The sequence below is a fragment of the Camelus dromedarius genome, chromosome 32 (assembly GCF_036321535.1).
Source record: "Camelus dromedarius isolate mCamDro1 chromosome 32, mCamDro1.pat, whole genome shotgun sequence".
NCBI classification, from domain to species: Eukaryota; Metazoa; Chordata; class Mammalia; order Artiodactyla; family Camelidae; genus Camelus; species Camelus dromedarius.
In genome coordinates, this window is record NC_087467.1 from 15090602 (window position 1) to 15106954 (window position 16353).

The 16353-nt window shown below is 37.8% G+C and overlaps 1 long non-coding RNA gene across 1 annotated transcript in view; it reads left to right on the forward strand.

The window, feature by feature from the left end:
- LOC135319817 (uncharacterized) overlaps nucleotides 1–16353 on the forward strand; it is an 86284-nt gene that overhangs the window by 52373 nt on the left and 17558 nt on the right. The window lies entirely within an intron of this gene.

The following is a 16353-nucleotide window of genomic DNA, read 5'->3' on the forward strand; positions in this document are numbered from 1 at the left end:
TTATCCAGCTCCCTTCCCTGTTCACCTGTACATCCCTACCTAGTGACCAAATGATTTGCAAGTGAGCTGTGAAGAGAACTGCCCTGTTAGAGGTTTTAAAGTATATATAAGGATATTTTGCAAGAGCAGCAGAACAGAAACAAGTTCAAAAGGACAGAGGAAAAATGTTCCAAATCTGGCAAACAGGATTTCACTGAAATTTACAGGATTCCTTGGATATGTTTTTGATTCATGCACTGATTTCCCAACACTTTGAAACTATTTCAAGTAGTTTTTAAAGAAACAAAAACTTTTCTCTGTAATAAAAAATAAATTATTCTACTTTTATAGACAAACTGAAAAATGACTGTTGCTTAAGTTTGTTTTCTTAAGCTGAGTGCGTTGTTTTTTTTTTTAATTGGGAAGATGGTTAAAAGAAACTACATCGTTTTCTCTCTCTCTTTCTCTCTCTCCTCACTGGCCCCCTCTATTTTAACTGGAAATGAAAAACACACTTTGTGATTTAGCCAAAGGAAGTTAAGGATGAGTCTTTGGGGAGAGGAAGTAGTGCAACCGGTTATCATGTTAATCTTCCATTATAGGGGTCGGGCTTAGAGCCAGATTTGCTGCTTATAGCAAATGAACAGAACTTGAATGGTTAAGAAAAATCCCCCCAATCCTCAGATCTGATGCCCGTAGGCCTGCTTAATATGATTTCTAGTGTCCTTCTCCTTCACACATACTAAATACCTAAAGCGACTGGAGATAAAAGTCAGGTTATTAGATATGAAATGCCTCCTCCTTTATTCCCCTTCAGTAAACGCCTCTGTGCAGTTAATCATGGCCATAAGCCACCTCAGAATTGTACTTCTATGTCAATGTTTCTGGACAGCTCTGTCTTCTTGATGTCTCCCTCAATTTTCCTATCTGTTAATGGAAACAATAAAAGACACTGAAGAGGACATTAAGAATACAACATAATGATGATTTTAGTGTGGCATGGAAGTCGGGATGTGGGTTAAGTGGTGGGAAAGGTGCTTCCCATTTTTCATTTGATTCTGGGCTTAGTTATTAGTTTTACTGTCTTTGAAATTCCTCTTTTCATCGGACCTCAGTTTGTGCATTTGAGTTGAGTTCAGTAATTTAGCTTAGTGATGATAGTGTAAGTGTACCTTATTTTATTGTTGACTTATCCTAACATGAAAGGAATGATTTTTGAAAACAGGATGAATAGGGGACACCAGGAGAAGGTATGGCATCTAATTTGTTTCTACCAGTAAACAGCTGTGAGTATTTCAGTGGATCCCTCGATGGCTCCAAGACAGTCTTCTCAAATATGAGATGATTAAGTTGTAGTAAATGACCGCTAAAGTCCCTGAAAGATTGAATGAATTGGCACTATTCTAGCTTTTGGTTCACCATAGCTTCACTTTTTGATTCATTCAGCAGTTATTTGTCTAATTATCTAATAAATGTCAGGCCTATTCTAGTAGGTGGGGATTCAGGAGTGAACCCTTCTGACCAAGTTCCCCTCTCAGAGAGCTCACTGTCTATATTCTATAGACTGACGATGAGCATGCGAATAGATGCATGTTTTGTCAGTGGTGAGAGGTGTTATGAGGAAACATAGAGCACTACACGTGACTAGAGACTGGCAGTGGTGGGGGCAGTGAAGCTCTCTTACACAGGGTAGTCAGGGAAGTTCTCTTTTATAAGGTGACATTTGGACAGGATCCTTCTGAAAGTGAGGGAGCAGGGCCTCCAGAGATCTGGGGGAAGAGCAATCTAGGTGGAAAGAACAGCAAATGCAAAAGCCCTAAGGTGGGAGAATGTTTTATTTGTTCAAGGATTAGCAAAGATGCCAGTGGCTGGGTCAGAGTGAGTAAGGAGAGAGTGACAGAAGATGAGCTTGGAGAAGTGCGGCGGGTCGGGCGGATCGGGGCAGTCATAGAAAGACTTCTGGCTTGTTCTCTGAGTGAGGTGGGAAGCCACTGAAGTGTTCTCAGCAGACAGGTGACATGATTTGATACTTTTTTGGCTGCTGTGTTGAGTATAAACTGTGGGAGAGTAAGAGCAAAAGCAGTGAGACTAGTTACACCAACAATTCAGAGATGATGGTGACTTGAGTTGGGGGGGTAGTGGTGGAGGAGGCGAGAAGAGGTGGGATCCTGGGCATATTTTAAGAGTAGTGTCAACAGAACTTATGTGTGCGTTGAAATGCAGTGTGAGAAAAAGAGAAGTGTCAGGGATGACTCTAATGTTTTCATGTTGGGCACCTGGAAGGTTGGGGTTGCTATTTTCTGAGATGTAGACGACAACAGATGGAGCGAGAAGGTGGAAGGAAATCAAGAATTTAATTTTAGGCATATTAAGTCTGAGATGCCTAGTAAACATGCAAGTGGAGATGTCAGGATGGTTGTTAGATATTTGAATCTGGAGTTCAGGAGAGAAATTCAAGCAGGAGACAATAGATGTATATAATCTCTCTATTTATATATAATAATTATTCCATATAAATACTTGGGGATTTCCATTGTATTGATGTTATTTAAAGCTGTGGGGCTGGATGAGATCACATAGGCCCAGGACAAGAGTTCTTAACCTTGGCTGCACATTAGAATCACTGTGAGAGCTTAAAACATGTATGGATGACTGGGTCTCGTCCTAGACCAGCTCCGGTCTAGATTATAACTGAGGGTCAGCTCCAGGCACTGGGAGTTTTTAAAAGCTCTCCAAGCTATTCTAACATAAATCAGGGTTGAAAATCACTGACCTTCAGAGTGAGTGTGGATGGAGAAAGGAAGAGTCCTACTTCCTGCTCCCCCGCAGTGTTTGGAGATCAGGAAGTTGGGAGGAACCAGCAAAGGAGACTCAGGAGGAACTGACGATGAGCTAAGGAGAATGTTGTGCACTGAAAGTGAGATGAAGAAGCTGTTTCAAGGAGACAGTGTTCAACTGTAATGTGCTGCTCAGAGATTAAGACAAAGAATGAGCAGGGATCACCGGATTAGTTAACGTGGAGGTCACTGGCGACCTCGACAGGGGCATTTTGATGTGTTGAGAAGGAAGCCTGATTCTCTTGTTTTAGAGGAAACAGGAGGAGTGGAGTTGGAAACAGTGAATAGGGGTTTAGAGGAATGAAGTGGAAGCTGGAGGGGGACTGAAAGGTCAAGGAAGAGTGTTTTAAGAGGAGAGTGTTTTAAGAAGAGCATGCTTGAAGGTGATGGTAGGAGGGAGAAAAGCTGATGATGCTGGAGAGAGAGGTGATGGTTTTAAGATTGATGTCCTTGAGAAGTCCTGAGGAGGTAAGATCCAGGGCACAAGTGAAGGGGTTGATCTTAGATCAGTCCATTCTTTTTGGCAGCAAAGAAGACAGAGTATATACAAATGTGGTTAAACTGGTGGATTTGGTATTGGCGTATATAGAAGTTAATTTTATTCTCAGTGTTGGAATTTTTGTAGTTGGAGATTTGGAACATACTAGATTAGTAAATTACATCGTCTTGAGACTATGCATGCTTGTAGTCTTTAGAGGTGTACAAATAGTCAAATGCACTATATTAATATAACCAACTATCTTGTAGATATTTAAAATTATGTTTCAGGAGGATATTTATTAAGTGAGAAATGTTTTTAACATAGTGTTAAATGAAAAAAGCGTATTTCCCAAAAGTATGACTAGTATGCTCCAGGTTAAAAAAATACTTATATGTATTTATACATAGAAAAAGACAGCAAAATCTTACTTTATTTTATTTTTATTTTTTAAATCTTATTAATTCCATCTGGATGGTGGGACTATAGGTAACTTCTATTTTTTATTTTATTTTATTTCTTAACTTTTTTTTACTGATTTATAATCATTTTACAATGTTGTGTCAAATTCCACTTTTCGGCACAATTTTTCAGTCATATATGGACAGATACACACTCATTGTCACATTTTTTTCTCTGGGAGCTACCATAAGATTTTGTGTATACTTCCCTGTGGGTAACTTTTATTTTTACTTTTCAATGTATTATTAACTTTATATAATAACTATGTGTTATTGAATAATACAAATGAAAGCAAATGAATAATATAAAGTAGAATGCATTGAAAACAAAAATACAAAAATAAGACTGTTTCTTCCATTTCAGAATTGTTGTTCACTATGGAAGTGTAAAATTATAGAATTTGACTCTACAGTTGAATTAATATTTACAATGAACTCACACCTCAGAGGAAATATACTCATAGGTTCTGGTTTGGCTTACTCATGGAAAATATTTCATGACTATATTAGTACCCAGCTCAGTTATCTTGCATTTCAGAAAGGAATTGTAATAAACTTTACCATAAATCAAGTTCTTGTAATTGTATTGTAATCAGGGATTGTATTTTTAAAGTTTTGTTTGTTGATATAAAATGCTCAGTGTGATTATTACCTTTGCCAACCAAGACTGTTTCCATTTCCTCCCCCTCCCATGGTTTTGAGACTTTTCTGAGATTCTCTCTCCTATCCTCATTTTAGCACTGACTATGGCACTACTTGTGGAGAAATGAGGTGACAATGAAGAGGCTGAACTTCTCAATGTCATAATCTTTGACAGTAAAATGGCACTAGCACTCCAAACTGAGCTCCCAAGCTTATGCCATTGTATTTTATCAGTAGTTATGGCTAGCTGGTTGTTGGATGTCATCAGCTTTTGGTGGTCTTATACTTGTAAGCAATGAACAGTTCTTCTACCCAGCATATGGTCTAATTGAGTCTACAACAGAATCCAAATGAAGTATAAGAATGTGCCGTATAGATGAGAATGACTATGTGGACAGAGAGGCCTTTGGAGAGAGGACTGGAGGAAAAGTACTGACTGGAGAAAAAATCATGATAAAGGATGACTGGTTGGCACAGGATAAAGACCCAGACAAGGCAGAATAATGGTGACTGCTAGTACAATTAATTATGTTCTTCGTTTTCCCTCCCATGGAATCAAAAAGGGTCATAGACCTGTTGTCATAAATGGAAAAGTTTCAGGTAAACAGTCAACAGTTATGGTATGGTGCCATAGATCCTTCAAAGATAACACCTGTAATAAATTGTAGACTGAGGATCTGGAGACTGTTGCCATTAGGGAGCTACCATGTTATGAGTGACATCAAACAGGACAGCAGGGCAACTCCAAAGCCTAAATTAAGAATCAGTGTGCACCTTCAAGAAAGAGATAAGTTTTTTGTTTAATGTTGGATACATGGGTATCATATAATACACTGTAATACATATGTATATATTTTGTTATGTAATATAGTCTTACAGAATACATTCTTACAAATTCTGTAAGTTTAGAGGGTTGAACAGAAGTGCATAGTCTGGGAGATGTTGCTATCATGGGATAAATATTACTTGGTGAATTAAAAGGCACTGGAGCAGTGAGCTCTGTACTTAGTGCCGTCATCAAAGCTGATTGCGGTGTATTGCTGCCAGCAGACCTCTCCACACCAGCAGGTGCCAGGCACGGAGAGCACCGCTCCCTCAGACATTGACCCCGTGTTAGGGAATACGCTGACGTGTTGTGTTTACTCCAGGAACGAACAGGGAGGCTAATGCCCTACTCCCTACGGAGCAGCCCACGTACCATAAAGGTTTTATAGCTCTTCAAGATAGACTTCAGGTTCATTCTTTCCAGATTCATTCACAGGGAGGGAGAGAGCAAGGGAGGGGATGGTAACAGTAGGGCAATGTTTAACTCAACAGATTCCAATGTTTCAGTGGTGAAGATGATCAAACCCCCAACTCCCCACCCTGTTGGCTCCACAAACAGAAAACGTCAAGGGTAGGCACCCTGCCAGATGTTCCAGCCAGCAGCTGAACTGAAACAGACCTGCCCTGGGAAGGGAGGGAGAGACATAGAGCCAAGGAAACCTAAGAAGGAAAAATGGCAAACTGCCCCTATAGCTTTGCCCCTGACCCATATAAGAGTTTGTTAAGGTGAGAATTACAGTGTATCTGAAATGTTATTGCTGTTACTATTATTATAGTTCTACTAGCTAAAATTTATTATGTGCCAGACACCAAGTTAAGCATTTACATGTACTTTCTCATCTGTTCTGCTCACCCTAAGAGCTAGTTCTATTATTACCTCCATTTTATAGAAGAGGAAACTGAGGTTGGATAATTTGCTATTTAGTGGAAGAGTCTGAAGGAAGGTCTGTTAAATGTGTTTAAAACTTGAGGCACATGTAGTATCAAAAATCAAGGAACAGTATGCTCACTAAAGTTGCTTTAAGTTGTAGGTCCTGTGGATGGAAAGAAGTCAATCTTTTGGCTCCTGAGCACTTCACAAAAGTTATTTAATTTTTTCCTACAAAGTGGATATTAATTTTCCTGTTTTAAGGTAGAATCAAAAATTAAATTTAGGTTTGCCTGAACTCAAAACCTCCATGTTTTCATAACACCTTACTGGGAGTAAAAGAAAATGGAAAGGAATCTCCATTTTCAGTAAAAATAGTGGAGTGATTGCATGCCACAGGGGCCACATTTGTAAATAGCTCAAAATCTCATTTTAAGAAGTAGTTTCAACTCTCTCTCTCATGAGTACTTGTGAGAAAGACGGCTTGATTTGAAGTTCACTTTCTTTGAAGCTCCTAAAAAACAATAAAAATCTTAAGATATACAGAAGAGAAAGAATACAAAGCCTAGTTTGAATTTGTAGTTTGTTTTAGTTTACAAAGCACTTTCTTAAACTTTGCAATGGTTCTGCCAGTCCAGTTTTATGATTTCCCAGTATCTGATTTTTTTTTTTACAATGAGGAAGCCACCACCAATCCATAAATATTTATTACACTGTGATTATAGCAGCCACCACCATTTGTGCATCTGAGACTTCACAGGTATTATCCTGTTGGCCCTTCACAACCACATGGTGGGGCAGGCAGCCTCTCTTGAGCAGCCAGGAAATTGGGCTTCACAGTGGTTCGGTGACTTGTCCAAGGGCAGGAAGGTGATAACTGAAAAAGCCAGGACTTATCAAGCTTGGCCAGTGTTCCTTCTCTTACATTATACCCGTTTTCCCCTTGAGGGTTGGATAATAAGCCTATCAATAGTTGAAAGTTGGCTGGAGAATGTGAAACACTTAGAGGTAATGTTGATCTCTTCCCTTGATTTTACGTATATTGAAACAAAGGCAGAGAATGAATGACTTTTTCATGTAGATCAAACAAAGTCTTATTTCAAAATTGAAAATTTTTGTTTCAGTTTTCAATTTTTTGGTCTCAGTGACTGGTTTCCCTGCAGATGTGTTTTTGCAACAAAAAGTGAAGAAAATATCAGAAATTAGAAAAGAGAAGGGAGAAAAAAAAAAAAGGAGAAATAAAAGGACAAGACAGCAAAGCCAAAGAAGCAAGTGCATCAGCAGTGAAGAGACTAGAGAAAGTCATTACCATTTATACTTTGCATAGAAGGAAACCTGGACACAGAGAAATGAGAGAACTTATCCCATGTATGAAATACAAGTGAGAGTTCTCTTGGGCCCTTTCCTCCCAAAATTACCCTAAACTTAACTTCAAAACAAGATTCCAAGTTTCCAGCATTTAAATGTGCACAGGACAAGATTTATAAATTCCAAGTAACATTTGTGTCCTTGTCCTTCTTGAAAGGCATACATTATAATGACCCATCTACCTCAAGTCCCCTGAAGCCCTGCTCCCCCATGGCCTATAAGTAGAAACACTTAGCCCCTTTGTGTAGGCTCAGTGTCATTCCAGATGCTTGAAACAGTTAGGATTTCGATAAAAGCAAATAAAATGACTCTTCAGTCTATTGGTCCACATTGCCTTGTGGCTGGTTCTTCTAGTGCTTGCTGCCTTTTCTGTGAACTAAAACCTAGGCTCCTCCCCACCTCCAACTAACCCTAATTAAACCACGACTTCTCAAAAATAACACCGAAACAAAGCTGAGTTTTATTCTTGTTGCATAAAAGGAGGGCATGACAATGAGAGAGTCTTAGTGGTGTCTCAGAGTGGAGTGCCCTCAGAAGGCAGAGTTGGGATATTTATGAGGTTTTGGAATCTAGTTTAATGTAGGACTTTCAATCTCAGGGCTTGATGAGAGTTGGGTAAGGATCATGATATAATAGTCAAAGACTAGGAAATGTAATAAGGCAAGGATTTTGTAACTGGGGATTCAAAGAGTCTTAGAGATAAACTATCATTTGATGCTACCTATTGAAGAGTTGAACCATTTGATGTTCATTTAAATGGGTTTCAGGGGAAGTTTGAAAAATGAACAATGCAGTTTATTAGCAACTTTTATCTTCCCGGCAAGAGTTTCTTGAAATACTATAGCCATGTTAGTAAATATTGGAGAACAGCAAAATCATATTGATGTAGATAGTAAGCTGTGTGGTTGTAGATGGTTTTGCTTCTTGGTGTCTCACTCTGTGGTCTTTGTTCAGCCTAAGCTAAAAGCTAGGCCTTTAACATCAAGGCATTTGGCCAGTATGGGTGTGGTCGTTTCACCTGTCATGCCTGTGGGTTTTCCTGTTCTTTTTGATGGATCATGTTATGGACATCAGAAGACACATAGAAGGATCATTTGACAGTGGTTAGATAGCTGCATGTAAGACTCTGGAGATCACACCTCTAAACCCTGCAATATGGACTGATAATATGATCAGAGCTTTTTGTCCACTTCTCAGCCAGGAGCCAAGGGTGCCTAATTTAAACCAAGAGACTAGAGGCTATCCCCAATCTGAAGTGCCCACAGAACGAGATAATTAGCCAGATTGTCTACATTTATTATTTTTGCTTTCTAGTTGTTTTGAATTATGTTATAGATGCTTGAGAGGAATGCAGGGATCTAAGCACAACACTCTTCCCCCTAAATAGGACATATTTACCCTCAAGGGGCCAATATCATATCTAAAGTGGCTCTATTCTGATCCAACACCTGCCAGATTTCATGAACCTTCCAGGCAAGAAGTTCTGTGGTTGTGGTGGCATTGCCTAACTCTTCTGCATTTTCTGAACTATGGCATGAGGATTCTTTCTACTTTTTGAGCCACTTGTAAAGTATGAAGTTGAGAGGTATGAGGAGAGAAGAAAACGATCCAAAATATCCTCTGGGGCTTTGGTTCTCAAATCGAGACTCAGTTTTCCCATAAGATATATTACCTAACAACAGTTCTTGGAGGATAACAGTTCCAGAGGGCAAACTGATGTACCAAGGTGAATCCTAGGTGATGTCGGGGAATATCATGAAGGAAGGTATCAATTTACCAAGGTAGCAAGTATCTTGTCCAATTTGTAGGTGGTAGCCAGAAGACTTTTTTGCTGCAAATCCAGTACTGGTCTTTGGGAGCCACCTATAAACAGTTTTGGGACAAAATACTTCATAGGGTTGAAAATAGTGTTTTAATGTTTGGACACTACTCATCAAGAATGATCCAGTGCCAGGCAAATGAACTTGGAATATTGAAAAAATTAGGCTGCTCTGAAGCCAAAGAGAAGCACTGTTGTCTTATTGTGATGTCAGTGAAAGTTACTCAGACTCCAAATATATTACATCTCTTCTCAAGTTCTATTTCTATGAGAGCTCAGTTACAAAAGCTCTAGGTTTCAGGTAATATATATGTTGTTTAGGATGATGTTGAGGAAAGGCTGCTCATACCTATTGATGTTAATACTAAGTGTATTACATGAGTTCCCGGGAATATTTGTCTGTTTGCACTAGTGTAGTCTGTTTGCAATAGTGTAGTCTAGAATCAGAGATGATAATCCTAGATGCATGAATTCATCAGTTACTAATTCATAAGGAGTTGATCTCATTGTTATTAAAGCCAAGAGCAGTACCTTAGGGCATGAAAGTTCAAGAATATCTGAAAAAATTACTTATTTAAAATGTTTTAGAATTCTATTGATTCTTTCTGCCTTTCTTGATGATTGGGGCTGAGATTGACAGTAACATTTCTGAGTAAGTGGCAGAACTTTGCAAAGCTCTTATATAATAGTCCCAGTGTATTACTTTTCTATTGCTGTATAGCAATTTACCCAAAACCTACTGACTTAAGAAAAAAACGCTTATTATCTCATAGTTTCTATGGGTCAAGAGCCTGGGAACAACTTAGCAGGGTCCTCTATTTAGGGTTTCACAAGGCTGAATTCAAGGTGTTGGCCAGGGTGTATTCTCATGTGAAGGTTCTGCAGGGGAAGAATCAGCTTCCAAGCTCATTTAATTTGTTGGAAGAATTCATTTCCTCATGGATGTAGGACTGAGAGCTCCAGCTTCTTGCTAGCTCTCCGCTGGAGTCTGCCCCCGGCTCCCAGTGGCTGCCTGCAGGTCCTTGAGGCTGCCTGCTATTTCCTCCACATGGATTTCCCCGACATGGCTACTTACTTCATGAAGCCAGGAAGGACAGTCTTTAGAGTGAGTCTGCTAGTAATATTGTCTTATATAACATAACAATCACAGGAGTGACATCTCATCGTCTTTGTCGGAAGCAAGTCACAGGTTGTGACCACAGTCAAGGGGAGAGGATTACAAAAGGTGTGAACACCAGGAGATGGAGATCATAGAAAGCCATTTTTGAGTCTATCCTTTACATCCAGTAAAATTTGTGTCCCTTGAATAATAGGTTGAAATTCTGTAGACTGATAATACATCAAGAAATATATATACAATATGTATGTATACTACTGTGAGAGCTGTAGCTCTCCAGGAAGGAAAGGGGCCAGTCCATCCAGAGAAGCAGCAGTGAGTGGGACATATTCCCAACCCACTGCAGGAGTAGATGTATGGAATCTATTTGGAGGCATTCAGAGGGGCCCTGAGGATAGGGCTCCTGTCCACGTACCACTTTGCAGTCTTACCAGGACGATGCTCTTGGCGGATGGGACTTGCTCCAGAGACACTCTTGGGAATTTTTGTAAAGCTTCTTATGAATGTTCATTGAGTTTAGTGGCCCATTTATTTTGAAGTGGTGGATGATTTCATGTAAAATTCTTGCAAGTTTTCATCTGAGGTTGTCTGGTACTTCTATGCAGCAATTCTCAGAATGCCAGAGATTATTCTTGTGCAGTTTATGTCTGGATTTCTCTCAGTACTCTTTTCTGACTCTGGATGCAATGACTGGTGTTCTATAAAAGCCTCTTTGAGCAGCCTTCCCCCTACCCCCCAAAATTTAATCTCTCAGTTTATCGTTAGGGAGTGCTTCTATCTGGTATAAAGAGTAGCAAGATTGTACCTTAGCCTCCATGTTATTCCTTTTAGTATGAGCCCCTACCTTTATATAGCCATCTCCTTATAAAGCATTAGAGCACACAAAAAGGTTTTAAATTTGTTGACCGTTCTAAATTGAATTTCTTGTTGCAGATTAAGGTTACCTTATTTCAAAGTATTCCAAAATTATGGGACTATCCAAAAGCATAGCTATTATCAATGGAATTTTCCTTTTATTTCTAGCTAACTTTCAAGCTCTGGTGACGGTACCAAGTTCTATCACCTGGGCAGATTTTTGCTTCTCATAAGGAGTGATAATCTCACCTAATATTTTGCTGTATCAGTCTTAAGATATGACCCATTAACAAATAATATTGAGTCTGGATTTTCTAAAGGAGTTTCTTATAAATCTATTTAGGGCATAGATGGTTATGAGCAGAGGTTAAACAGTCATGAATTTTCTGTTTTAGGTAATGGAAGAAAAATAGCAGGGTTTTTAAATACTGCAGTGATGGCTAGAAATATGTGAGGGACAAAATAGGATTTCATGAGATAAGCCAATTTGCTAGGAAGTGTGTATTTTCAGTAAGCAAGAAAGACTATACAGAAAAAGGGACCATAAATTTAAAGGAAACCCAAAAAGCAAGTTGGCAGATGTCTCTACTGGTTTAACTGCTGCGATTATTGAGAAGATGGGTAGGCTTTTGCCACTGGGTCAAGAAGGGAAGGTTAGTAAGCTATTGATTGCTCATAATTTCCATGGAGTTGAGGCAGAATGCCAAGAGGCTGTTCAGATAGGTAGAAAGGTTTATGATAATTAGATAGGCTCAGACTGGCAGATTGTCAGAGAGTTAATATTAATTAGACCTGTTCGTATTTAGACTGCAAGGGAAGAGGTTTGCTTGCTGAGAGTTTGGTTAAGTCCTATAATGGATTGGCAATTAGAAAAGCTGAGAACCCATTACACTTGGGTCAGTGAGAATGAAGAAATGTCTTGATTATCTCTGGGATAGTAAAGTTTTCAATGACCCAGTTGGTTAGGAGTAAAGGATTGTCTTTCTTGAGATAAATCATACCCTAGATCAGGGCATGACTTTTACTTTTTCTATAAAGGACCTGATAATAAATATCTTAGACTTTGTGGGGACAAAACCAAAATATAGTTTCTGCCACAACTATTCAAGTTGTTGTTGTGTTAAAGTAACTGCAGACAATCTATAAATGAATGGATGTGACTGTGTTTCAATAAAATTTTATTTATAAAACTAGGCAGCAGGCTGGATTTGCTTAGTGGCTGTAGTTTGTTAATTCTTGTCCTACATAATGAAATTACTTTGATAACATTTTGCCTTCTCTTTAGATATATGCCTTTACTGAGCTAGAACAGTAAATAGATGGATGGAATCAGTCTTAGAGTTACCTCATTTTAGAACACAACAAAAGGCCATCCACATACTGCAAAAGAGTAGGACAACAGGAAAAGTTAAGGTCCTGGTGGTCCTGGTTGAGGATTTATGAAAATTAGCCGATGTCTCAGTAAACCCCTGGGGCATCACAGTTCAGGTATATTGTTGATTTTCTTTAGAGAAGGCAAATAAGTATTGACTATTTTGAGCTTAAAGGACCCAAAATAAAGCAGAACACAGATCTACAATTGTTATATGTAGTCTCAGGAGGCACTTAACGCAAAATAGTTTTAGTACTACAGGGAAGCCCTGAATAACTATTTTTTTTATGATCTGATGAATCTACACCTTGCCTATTAGGGTTTTTGCCGGGAAGAACAGGGGTGTACAAGGGCCAGGATAAGGTATGATGAGTCCTTTCTCTTTCTACATCAGTCTTAGTCTTTCTTTAGCCTCTAATATAAAAAAGTTTTGTGCAGATATGGAGAGAAATAGGTTAAGATGGGTCTTGGCCATGGTAGTGAGAACCTGTTTGGACTTTGATGGACCTGTAATATGGTCAAGTGCTGGATCCCTGAAAATATCACCAAGACAACTTCAAAATAAGATAAAGTTATTTTTCCATAACCTGATACAGAGAGCACCACCTTGATAGAATTTTAGTCCTATCTCGGAGGGTGGGAAGGCAAAGTGGGAATATTTATGAGTGTTTGGAATGTGGTTTAAGGTGGTTCTTAAATATGAGGGCTTGATTAGGATTGGATAAGAATCTTGATACAATCGTTTAGAACTGACGGTCATAGAAATGTAAGGGTTTTGAAGTGAGAGATTCAAAGAATCTTCAAAAGTAAACTATCATTTGATACTATGTGTTATAGAAATGAATGAGTTGATGTTCACTTAAATAATATAGTTGTTTGAATGTTTATCTTCCTGAGCAAGAGGTTCCTGGAACAGTGATGTCATTTTGTTGAAGACAGTGGAATAGTAAGGCCATGTTGATGCAATCAGTAAACTGTGGGTGTAGGTGGTTTCTGTTTTTACTTTTTATGCCTGGAATCCTGGCTTGGGCTGCTATCTGCTATTTTGATCCTTAAAGAACTCGGGTGCTGTCAGGCTGTTGAGATTATATCCTATCTTTCACTTTATTCCTTGTAGTTAGCTCTCCATGGTTTTCCACAGCACCACACTCCCCACCGTCCACTGATCCCATTCTTAATCCACTTTTTTTGCTATACTTTTGTCTGTTCCTCTTGGCTGCATTTCCTTGTCTTTAGCCACCTGATTGACTATGAAAAACTCTGCCAAAACCTCTGCCCGAGGCCTTCTTCCAGATTCCCCAGCACAGTATAATGGATGTCAGTTCAGGCTATGCTTTACCAGCTGCAATACATTTACCCGCTGCCTCATTTCCTTCTTTTTTTGTCCATAGTGGGACCTTTCATGACTTCCTGACTCACTCCATAGGTCTGTCTGGTCTCTGACTCATGGCCATCCCACACTTGGTCAGCTTTACCCAGACAGAGCTTCTATGCAGAAAATAATGTTGTGAGCAAAACCTAAGCTCTAGAAAAAACAATCGTGATGTAAAATATATTAGAGTCAATGCTGTTTTTTGCAAGTAAAGGCTCTCAACTCTCAGAACTTAGTTCCAGATCTGCCATTATCTATCTATGTGACCTTAAAGTAGTGACTGTTCCTGCTCTATATCTCAATTCCTCAGGTTTAAATTTTTAATTGCAATTTTGACCTGATAGGATAAAGTTGTTATAATTCAGGTAAGAGATATTGACAAGTTAGACTAGAATGGTGGTAGGGAAATGGAGATAGACCCTGAAAATCAGCATGTTTAACAAGTTTCCCAGGTAATCTTCATGCTTGACAAAGCTTGAGAACCTTTTTATATTTTAAAGGTATGTTTTTAGGTATTAAAAGGTTCAAACTTCCATATTTTCTCATTGAAGTAAACTTCTTATCTGTACGAAATACATTTCTCTTTTCACATTTAATTACTATTTGCTTTAAATTCTCTATTGTAAAATAGTAATATTTTTATACCTGTTTCCTCTTGCTACCTTTTCCATCTTTGTTTTCAACTTTTCTGATTTTTTATTTGGAATTGAAAATTCAAATCTTGAAAAAAATTCAAAAATTATTTTGTGTAACACATGTCAATGAAATATAGCTAGATTTTATTCTTCTACAATCTGGTTGAGAAATTTAACACAGCTGTATTTCTTGTGATTCATGACACATTTGGATACATTCCTGACATCTTACTTTATAGTTTCATTTGCCATCCTCCTCATTTCTCATGTTCCCCTCCCGTTCCCTTTCATCTTCCTCTCTCTTTCTCTTTCCTGTTCCTTCCCTGTTTTTTGATACATTGATCACATTTTCTTTATTCTGTTTTTCATTAGTGGTTTGGAAGTTCAATATCCCATTCCCGCTCTTCTAGTAGTTTTATTTAAATGTAAAGCTCATATTTAAATTTACCTCATTATCTAGATGTCTCAAAATAATCAGTATTTATATTAGCCCCTGTTCTCAGCTTCGCTGCATTAAGACAAGAAGTTTAGCATACTTTCAATTCTCTCTTCCTTCTTTCTGCCCATAACCTTTCATGTTGAGATTATCTAGAATTTTTAATTATTAATTTTTGTACTAATAATTATTTTAATTATTATGTAAAATAACATAGCATTTTTTATACTAGAAATTGTTTAGATAATTGTAAAATATAATGATTCATTTGCTGATCACTTTTTAATTTCAAATTTTTCATTTTTATGGAGCATGTAAATAAATGATTCAGAGAATGTGTGTAGTAGGTTTATTGAGTTATTTGTATGCCACTCCCACCCAGATGAGACAGGAAGGTTAGCAGGGGCTGCAGTTGTATGCATCCTTTCTCCCACTTCAGCTAGACTCTAGAAATTCCTTTGAGAGCAGGTAAAAAATATTAAAAGAAATTCTTCAGAGAGTAGGAATATTAAATAGATCAGAAGCTTGGATTTACATAAAGAAAGGAAGAATGTTATAGAAGGAATAAATAAAGGTTAAACGAAACCTTTCACTTTTTAAATTCTTAATTTATCTAATAGATAACCGTTCAAAACAATAATATGTATTGTGTGATTATAGCTTATGGACAAGTGAAATGAAAGACAGCAATGTTATAAGGGATGGAGAGAGAAAGAAATTGGGAATACTCTGTTATGAGATACCTGCATTACTCTTGAAATGTTATTGTGTTACTTAGACTTAGATTAGTTGCAAGTGTATACTGCAAAGTCTAAGACAACCATGAAAAAAATCAGAGAAGAATAATGATTGATTATACTAAGAAAGGACAGAAGATGAAACCATATAAAATGTTCAAGACAGAAATGAGAAGACAGAAAAATAGAGGGAGATTAAAAAAAGAAAGAAAGAACAAGTACTACAAATAAGAAAATGGTTATAAATGTAGTAGATCTTAATCAACTATATTAATAATCCCTTAAATTGTGAATGGTCCAAATACATCAAATAAGAAACAGAGACTGACAGAGTGAGTAAAAAAACCCCCCAAAACGAAAAACAAACAAAAAACCACCTCAACTATATGTTTTCCATAACTCACTTTAAATAAGAAAAAAATTAAGTTTTTTATATGTAGTCATTTAGATTTCTTCATGATAGCTTTGGCATCTATTTTATTAAGTTTTTCCCATAAGTTTTTAGGTCTTTTGTTGCTATTATGAATGTATAATTGATCGGAACCTTGATTG